We start from the raw sequence: 9953 nt of genomic DNA, 5'->3' as shown, positions 1-9953 counted from the left end.
CCGTGGAAACGGCATTTATGTTTCCTGCAATGGTGCTCCATGCCGACTCTTTTTGGATGGCCTGATGACCGGTGGATACACGTGAAAATAAGGTGGTCTTGTGTTCGGTCACTCCTTGTAAAAGCACCTCTATTTCTGTAGAATTGAAGTTTTTCTTCTGTTTGTTGTCCAGCTGCTCCTCAGTCTTTCCCTTGCACGTTGCCATCTCCGCCTCCAGCTGCCTGTTGTGCACGGCACATTTTTTACCTTATATAGGAAATAATAGGCGGTGACCTATGCCAATTAGGCCTCACATGCACGGGTATGTTAGCATTCATCAACCTAAGAACACCGGTGCGAACGATTATCCCTACTTAAGAACGTGTCGTGAATGTGGCGCAGTTTCCAACCCGCGCCTTCTTAAGTACACTTCTTAAGAAGACTTTTAAGATGTTCGTGAATGAGGCCCATTGTTCCCAATGTTACTCATTCACTCCGATGAGATGCAAGACGCTCCCCTACTTGATGAAATGTACAGCTCCAAAGACGATCGCTGCATAAGACTTCAAAACGTGATACTAGCGTCCACTTCACTACTCCAGTTCATTACTTCTATGCTCTAACTACAAAAGTATTCCATTTACAAATAAGGACTCCTACTTTGCAAAAATTCACTTATCACAGTCGGGTGCGCAACCAAGTAACAGCGATAACGAGGGGTTCCTGTACCAAAGTGACAAGAGCTTCATTTTGATGTACAAACCTGTTAGAGTCTGTGTGGTACTCCATTACATGTCTGAGCTGGGAACTTCTTTAATCCCCGCCAGCACGTAGATGACGTCCCCCACCACGCCACACCTAATAGATAAGCCGCGCCATGGTATCTGTGCGGCTCTGTGCCACTCATTACCGGCAATGTCATAGTACTCCACTGAGTCCAGCCCACCTAGGAACAAGCGGTGCGTTACTGCAGTGCACAAAGACAGACCTTTTCATTCCTATTCCTTTTATAGTCACCTGAGTATCCCTGTCCTCCGAGAGCATAGATTCTGTTGTTGACCACAGCCAACCCGTGGTTCATCCTGGCCTCTCTCATGTCAGGCAGCCGACGCCATCTGAGGAGGAATTGAGGGAGATAAAAGATGCAAAAACTTGTGGATTTTGAGAAGGCATTCCCCTGTGTTCCTTGAGGAATTATGTGGAGAGTACTCCAGGAATATGGGGTACCGGACTACCTAATTCAGGCGGTTCATTCCCTGTATGGCCCGTTTCAAGAGTTTGGTTGAAATTGCCAGCAAGAAGTGGGTTAGACACCAGGGCTGCCCTTACCTGTGGGTCTTGTTCACGAGTGAGGGAAGGATGGAAAGAGAGCTTGAGAGGCAGATTGGTGCAGCATCTGCAGTGATGCGGATTCTGCATCGGTCCGTTGTGGTGAAGAGGGAGCTGAGACGAAAGGCAAAGCTCTCAATTTACCGGTCCTACTATCACATATGGCCATGAGGTTTGGGTCACTAAAGGACAAGATCACGGGTACAAGTGGCCGAAATGAGTTTTCTACATAGGGTGGCTGGGCTCTCCCTTAGAGGCAAGGTGAGATGAGGTGGCTTAGGCATCTGGTCATGATGCCTCCCAAACGCCTCCCTGGGGAGGTGTTCAGGGCACGTCCGACCTGTAGGAGGCCTCGGGGACGACCCAGGACACGTTGCAGAGACTAGGTCTCTCAACTAACTTCGGAACATTACGGGATCCACCGGGAGGAGCTGGGTGACGTAGCCGGGGAGAGGGGAGTCTGGGTTTCCCTGCTTAGGCTGCTGCCCCCCGTGACCTGACCTCGTATAAGCGGAAGCAGATGGATGGAAAAGATGGAAAAACAGGATCACCAGTGTACAGTTAAGTCACTCACTCTTGTGTGCTGGGATCAAACACCTCACAGCTTTTGAGAAATCTGTAAGGGTTCTTGCACAAAGCTCCTCCACAAACATAAATGAGTCCATTGGCCTCCACTGAGCCATGGCAGCAGCGATCTATCTCCATTCTGCTCTTTGTTTCCCATGTCTCGGTTCTTATGTCGTAGCACTCAAAAATGTCCAGGGCTGTCCCACCTTCAGACACACACACACATTCATAACATTATGACTCTTTATGTCATACTTATCCAACTCATTCCTACAACCCTACATCCCATGCTTACCCACATCTGCCCCTCCTGATACGTAGATCTTGTCATTGACAGCACAGGCAGCCATGCTATCCCGAGGTGTGGAAGGACCTATCTTGGAACTCCAGCTGTCCTCCAGGACGTTGTAGCAGTCCATACTTCTAATCTGGAAACTCTGCAAGCCGCCCATTATGTAAACCACGTTGTTCCAAAAGACTGCTGTGGCATCCCGACACCTCACAAAGGGGCAGCGGATATTTGCCCATTGGGAGTCCTGCATGAAAACAAAGGCTGACATTTGACCCCCGTCAGACCTACCAACCTTCAAGACATTTTATGATCTGGTGTCGATGCTTCAAGCACACTACGTAATTCAGGCTCAACTCTAGAGTGTTAGGCGAATCGGCTTTCTGACAAAAACTGAATGCAACAAACTGCGTACCAAGAGAGCAACAACGCGTAGAAGCATAATTAAGGATCAAGGTCCGTCAACACCCACGCCCTCTGCAAGAAGGGCCAGAGTCGCTTCCACCTCCTGAGGAGACTGAGGTCCTTCGGTGTGTGCAGGACTCTCCTACAGACCTTTTATGACTCTGTGGTGGCCTCAGCCATCTTCTATGCTGTGGTCTGCTGGAGAGGGGGCAGCACGAACTGGGACAGGAGCAGGATCAATAGACTGATCAGGAGAGCCTGCTCTTTCCTGGACTGTCCTCTGGATTCCATGGAGGAAGTGGGGAAGAGAAGGATGTTGGCTAAGCTGGTATCTCTCACCCGCTACATGACACTGTGGGTTCCCTCAGCGGCTCCTTCAGCAGCAGACTGTTACACCCACGGTGTAAGGAGGAGAGGTTCCGCAGGTCCTTCATACCGACCGCTGTCAGGCTCTACAACACCTGCACCACCTGAATCATGTTGTAGTCACTAGGTCACTTTACCCCCCTCTGTAACTGTATTTTTAGTATTGGTTACTTACATTGTATTATTTTTATCTCGCTTAATGTTTACATTACAGTACTGTTCATAACAGAATTATATTTTTATTTCTTGGGAAATAAGGACTTTTTATATCTTTTATACCTATTTTTTTATCTGATCTTATTTCTGTATTCCTTTGTGTATCTTGCTTGCTGCTGTAACAAGCGAATTTCCCCGCTGTGGGATTAATAAAGTACAATCTAATCTAATCTAATCTAAATGCGTGCAGACTATGAAAAATGTGTACATGTTGGCAGCTGTGCTTTGTATACCTTATACTTAAAGTAGCGGCAGGATAGCGGCTGCGAGCCTCCAAACACAGCAATTCTGTAAAGACACATCACATGTCGTGGTTGGCTGTTCCATTGGGGGACGACTCCCAAACACTCAGGGTATTTCGGGGGCAGCAGGTAATAGCGTATTGCACCTGGGACAAAGACAAATTCATAAAGCAAACTCATAATGGTGGAATCAATGTGTGCACTGGAAAAGCAGTCAAAATGAATGCCATCAATTGGGGTTTATATTCATACATGTTCCAATTGTTCTGACATTTCCTCTGAAATAGTGGGGCTGGCGATGTGTTGGGGCATTGGGTCGAGCATGGGGGGTACGCAGAGGGCACTTTACTAGACTTACATTTCTTCAAGGTTGGCAAGTCTGTCTTTATTCGTGCTTGAACAATGTTGATGCCAGCAATTTACACAATGATTTGTACACATGTCCCATTTCAAATAGAGGGGGCACATACACAGACCGGCCATAACATTACAGGTGTTTCTAATATTTTGGTTCCCTCGTTTAGCTAGACGAGTCTTAACACCACTATACAGTGCCTGACACAAGTCTTGTCACTTATCCGAGCTGTAGGAACAAAAGAGCTTCACTTGTAGTTGCTCCTTTGGATTCGGATATAGCTTACATGAAAGGTAAAAGCCTCTAGACCAGCGGTCACCAACGTTTTTCCTTGTGAGAGCTACTTTTACAAAATGAAAATGGCCAAGAGCTACTCATTTTTGTAACATTTTCAGAGCTTATTTTAAACCCAAACAAAGCGAATATGCTTGTTTTACCAGAACATTAACAAAATGCTGGTGTCCACAACTCACATTTTGTATTTCAGAATGCATTTCTTTCTACTGTTCTTTCATTATTAACTGAAAACCTGAATGAAAAGCAGGCTTGCGGGCACCTCGCGTGGTCGTGGGGGGCTACCTGGTGCCCGCAGGCACCACGTTGGTGACCCCTGATCTAGACTTTGCTTATTATAGCAAAATAAAGCGATTGGCTGGTGATCAGTCCAGGGTGTACCGCGCCTGTCACCCGAAGTCAGCTGGGATAGGCCCCAGCATGCCCCCACGACCCTAAAGAGGAGAAGCGGTATAGAAATTGGATGGATGGATGGATGGATGGATGGAAAGTCTTGTATCATTCATTGAGTTTGTATTTCATTGGGACCGAAAAGTCAGTTTGTGCTTGGACAAAGGTCTTGTCGCATACCAAAATAATGTACAGTAGAAATGATATTTTCCTTTGAGAACACAAACATCAGAACAAACGGTGCCTTGGTAGGAATAAAAAACATTGTGTGTGACTCCCCTAACTCATATCGACTATCAGGAACTTTGATGCGGAGGCAGAAGTACGAAATGGAGCGCCACCCTGCTGAAGGATTTGCCCTTTCTTGTGATATGGGCAGCAAGAATTTAAAGACAACTCACTCAACTCAACAATCGTGTTGCATTTACCAAAGTGCACAGCTTGCAGAAAGGATGGACAGTAGAAAAAAGGCACAAGGTTCATTTTTGTAATGACTCATTCATTAAACTGCATCCCAATTGCCTCAAATACTGCATAAGGCCAGCAGAGTCACCAGACATGAACATAACTGAGCATGTTTGGGGTTTGATGAAGGAGGAGGCTTGGAAGATGAACCCAAAGAATCTTGATTAAATCTGTACGTTGTGCAACAAGCGACAAAGACTTTTGTCCAAGCACAATCTGACCATTTTGTCCCAATTCAATGATAATTCAATGAGTAATACAAAACTTTATTTTGCTATAATAAGCATAATCTAGAGCAGGAGTGTCAAACTCGTGCCATGGAGGGCCGAGACACTGCAGGTTTTCTTTCCAGCCGGTCACTAAAGCAGGTGATTTTAATGAAACTGGTTGGAGAGAAAACCTGCAGCGTCTCGGCCCTCCATGGCACAAGTTTGACACATGTGATTTAGTGGCTTTTTATATAAGCTATTTCTGGAGTGGAGTTAATATGTATTGTTCCTACAACCTGGATGAGCAACAAGACTTTTGTCAGGCTCTGTACAACCACAATAATAGCAGCAAACGTTTCGATACAGCTCTCATCATGTGTAATTGTGATACATGTGCTTCGTCAGTGTACATTGTGTGTTTGTGTGCTTCTATGTACTGATGAGCATCTGTAGGTACTGTGCAGTATCCTTAGTGAGGTCCTCACCCAGTGCCATCTGGTACAGGATGGTTCTGAAGATGAGTGGGAGGCGGACACATCCCATCACCTCCACCACTTGCTGCTTTCTGTTTGGCATGTCGTACTGCAGCCACCGGATTGCAGCATCAAAAACCTGAAAGGAGAGGATACAGCAGGTTTGTATCGTTTCATGATTTTGTCATTCGAGGTGACCTGTTGAGAGTGTACAGCTGGGATAGGCTCCAGCATACTCACGACCGTAGTGAAGACAAGTGGTACACAAGCTATTAAGAACTGCTCATCCTATTTCTGATAGTGTGTATCTTATACTGTTCCATTCCATTCCATTTTCCTCCGCTTATCCGGGTCCGGGTCGCGGGGGCACCAGTCTTAGTAGGGAAGCCCAGACTTCCCGGTCCCCGACCACCTCCTCCAGCTCCACCGGGAGGACACCAAGGCGTTCCCAGGCCAGCCGTGAGACATAATCCCTCCAGCGTGTCCTAGGTCTTCCCCGGGGCCTTCTCCCGGCTGGGCATGCCCGAAACACCTCACCAGGGAGGCGTCCGGGAGGCATCCGGACTAGATGCCCGAGCCACCTCAGCTGGCTCCTCTCGATGTGAAGGAGGAGCCGCTCTACTCTGAGCTCCTCCCGGATGACCGAGCTCCTCACCCGATCTCTTAGGGTGAGTCCCGCCACCCCCTATCTTATACTGTATTTTATTAAATTGTTTTATATTTACCATCTCCATTAGCAGAGCAGGGTTGTTGTGCTGCAGAATATATTTGAGCTGTGTGATGTCCATCTGTAAGAATTCATCCATTTTGTAGAAATCAGTGAAATGGGCATGGATAAAGTTCCCAGCTTCTAACTTCAGCCATGGACACCCCATGCAGTCTGCAAGAGCGAGGATTCCTGTGGTGCCCAAAAATATAGAACCTTAGACCCATCCATACAGAACAATGTATTTATCATAATCATTTTTAATATTTCTCAATTTGAGTTCTCACCAAAGCAGTTTGTAGCATTAATCTGTCTTTCAAGAAAGTCTGCACACATTTCCTTTACAGGCTCAAGAAGGTATTGGTTGGCAGCACCCAGCAGAGACTGGACATTACTCATATTTATAGGAATTCTGGCAAACACAAATAACAAAAAAATCACAAAACAAGACAGTTGCATGTTGTACAAAGTTTGCCTAAGCTATTCTGTACTTCCTCCATGATTTGTGAATTCCATCTTGACCAAGTTGTCCGAGTAGTACAATATATGTCGAAGATTAATCTGTTTATTGGTGTCCGGGTCACGGGGGCAGTAGTCTGAAGAAGGAAAGCCCAGGCTTCCCGGGCTCCAGCCACTTCTTCCAGTTCCACCAGGGGAACACCAAGGCATTCCCGGGCCAGCAGTGAGACATAGTGCCTCCAGTATGTCCTCAGTCTACCCTGGGGCCTCCTCCCAGTAGGACATGCCCGCAACACCTTGCCAAGTTGGCGTCCAGGAGTCGGTAGCAGCGGATATCGACCAGTAAATAAAGAGCTTTGCCTTCCCGCTCAGCTTTGTATTCACCACGACGGTCCGTTGACCGCATTACAGTGGACGCTGTGTCGATTCGCTCGTCGGTCACTTGTCTCCAGCCTTCCCTCACAAGATCCCGAAGCAAGACCTCACTCCCAATCCGACTCCAGGATGAGGCCCCGGTGTTCCGTGTCCGGGCGTAGTGAGGTCTGTTTGCCTTGGGAGACCCTACGAGGGGCATATAGCCCCAGACAACATAGCTCCTAGGATCACTGAGGCACTCAAACCCCTCCACCACCATAAGGCAGTGATTTGCAGCTGAGATTAATACAGTCTGCCAAGTAAATATAGTGAACCTTCCAAGGTCCAACACACAAAAATCGGTACAATTTGGAGTTCAAGCAACATTTTCAACAAAAATATGCTTTCAAATTCATCTTTGGTCTACGTATGAGATTTTTTTGTGGTTGTGTAAGACTACCATAAACGGCAAGCGGTGGTGGCAAAAGAGGCAGTTTGATAACCAGATGGAATTATGCAATAACGTGACTGCATGATGTTGACACAATAAGAATAACAATCACGGTGTCCGCAGGAAGGTTGTTTGGTGTACAGAGATCAACAAAGTTGTGTCTGTGCTAAAACATTTAATGCATTTCTCACATTGACCGTTCCGCAGGACATGTTTCGTGTTTTTTTTTTTTCTTACCGAGCCGTGTAGATAAATTCTAACAGCAGTTCAATGACCTCGGGCTCAGCACCCCTGAGTTCCACTTCATGGGACGTGGACTCCATCATGCCGTCTGGAAGCAAAAGGAAAATGAAAATAGTTTAGCTTTTTTTGGGGGGGGATGCTGACAATAGTTTTTTCACCAGCCACAACATTTAGTCTGAATATACATGCTAACTGAGACACTGATCTACATCTTTATACATCTCTTGCAGGCCAGGTATGTATGAGGTGTGTTGAGACGCAGTTACGATGCCACCTACTGTACGGAGTTGGAACGACAAGCTACAGCCACATAAGGGTGCCATTATAATGTGTTTGTGAGGGAGGATGAACAGGTTGCGCCAAATCTATCTGTGTCAGCGAAACACTGAAGTACTATAGAAGTCTGACGTCGTGGAGCGAAATTGTTTCTGCTTTCTTGTTGCTTAGCAAGTCCTCCAAGGCTCCTCCCATAAAAGCAAGTCCTCCAAGGCTCCTCCCGCATTTTATGGGACAGCCTAAAATGTTGTGCAATTCACCACCGCCCATCTGTTTAGTATCCGTGGTTTTGATTGGCGACCAGTCCAGGGTGTACCCCGCCTGTCACCCAAAGTCAGCTGGGATAGGCTCCAGCATGCCCCCGTGGCCCTAATGAGGATGAAGCGGTATAGAAAATGGATGGATGGATGGATGGTTTTGATTGGCCTCATTTGATCCAAGTCCAGAGGAGGAGTTCATCAAAGTGCAAAACAGTCCAAAACAAAATGGCCGACTTCCAGTTTGCTTTCAAAGCTTTTTTTGTGCATCTTGCCATGATAAAATGTCTCCACCAATTTAAAATTTTTTGCAGCGTGCGTTCAAGACTGCTGAAATATCACACTTTCAGCATGTCCAGTCGCACGTGCAACTACTTGCCAACTTTGTTGAGTTTTCATGCATGTTAAGGCCATCAAAAATGTGAGAAAATGTGGAGAACAATCAGAATAATCACTGCTGTTTCGCTATCCCTCGGTGCTTGGGCCCTAACAGCCAAAGCAAATGCCAAATTATTGCACATTGTCAAAAAATGTACATATTTGTATCATCCAGTGAAGACACTCCTCAGTATTTACTCAATCTTTGTGGTTATCAACAACATCAATTATGAAGGTGTCTGCAGGCAAATGTGGGAACGTACTGGTGAACATGAGGTTGAAGTATTGGCTGGCAGCTGCCAGCACTACTCTGTGTGCAGGAAACTGTTTCCCTTGTACCACCAGCAACACATCACACAGAGTGCCCTGCAACACAGACGTGTCATAACTACAAAAGACAGAGGACTCGCTCGCACATTAGCCACTATAGCCACTAAAGCCTTTCCCTACCTGTTTTCGTAGGCTGTTCATGACTTTCATGATGACGGACAACTTTTTACATTTGTTGTTACTCCACTTCTTGGGCCTCGAAGCCATTTCTGGAGAAGACAAAGCTTGTCCTGTCAGGCAGATGCAAGCTATCGGTGCGTTTTAACTGCCTGTAGTGACCGGAGTGTCCTGCCGCTCACAGTCTCCTATCTTTCTTGACTGCTAAGCCTCGTTTTTTGAGATGAAAGGCACTAAGCGTTACCATTTCAACATAAAAAACAAAGGGGCGTCTTTGAAATACAGTAACGCCTTCAACCCACAACGCTGACACAAGAGCTATACATCAGGCCATATATGGGATATTACTCCTCAAGGGGAAGCAAGGGGTTTCTGTTCAAGACAATCAGAGGTGGCAGAGGTCGAGTGGGCCAAGCTCGTGCGAGACTCCAAGCCACTCAACAGACTGGAAATGAAGGATTTAGCATTGATCAAGCTGCCAGCGCAACCAGCCTGCAGACACAAGTCTGGAGGAGTTTGATCGACTTAACCTCAACTTGAAGAAAAACCAAGTGGAGGCGCTGCTGCTCAAATCACATTTACACCTGGATACACTCGGCCAGGTAAATATGAGAAATATGCATCCTCTTTCACTACATCCATAAACCTCCTCTTTGGTCTTCCTCTAGGCCTCCTGCCTGGCAGTTCCAAACTCAGCATCCTTCAGCATCAGCATCCTACAGTATATATTCCCTATCCCTCCTCTGGACATGTCCAAACCATCTCAGTCTGGCCTCTCTGACTTCATCTCCAAAACCTCTAAC

The 9953-nt window shown here is 46.5% G+C and overlaps 1 pseudogene; it reads right to left on the bottom strand.

Moving 5' to 3' along the window:
• Positions 1-478: 478 nt before the first annotated feature.
• LOC129170045 (kelch-like protein 7) lies at positions 479-9318 on the bottom strand (annotated as a pseudogene).
• Positions 9319-9953: the final 635 nt, after the last annotated feature.

The sequence above is a fragment of the Dunckerocampus dactyliophorus genome, chromosome 17, assembly GCF_027744805.1.
Source record: "Dunckerocampus dactyliophorus isolate RoL2022-P2 chromosome 17, RoL_Ddac_1.1, whole genome shotgun sequence".
Taxonomy (NCBI): Eukaryota; Metazoa; Chordata; class Actinopteri; order Syngnathiformes; family Syngnathidae; genus Dunckerocampus; species Dunckerocampus dactyliophorus.
The sequence above is the reverse complement of the archived record's forward strand: the minus strand, read 5'-3'. Positions and strand labels throughout refer to the sequence as shown.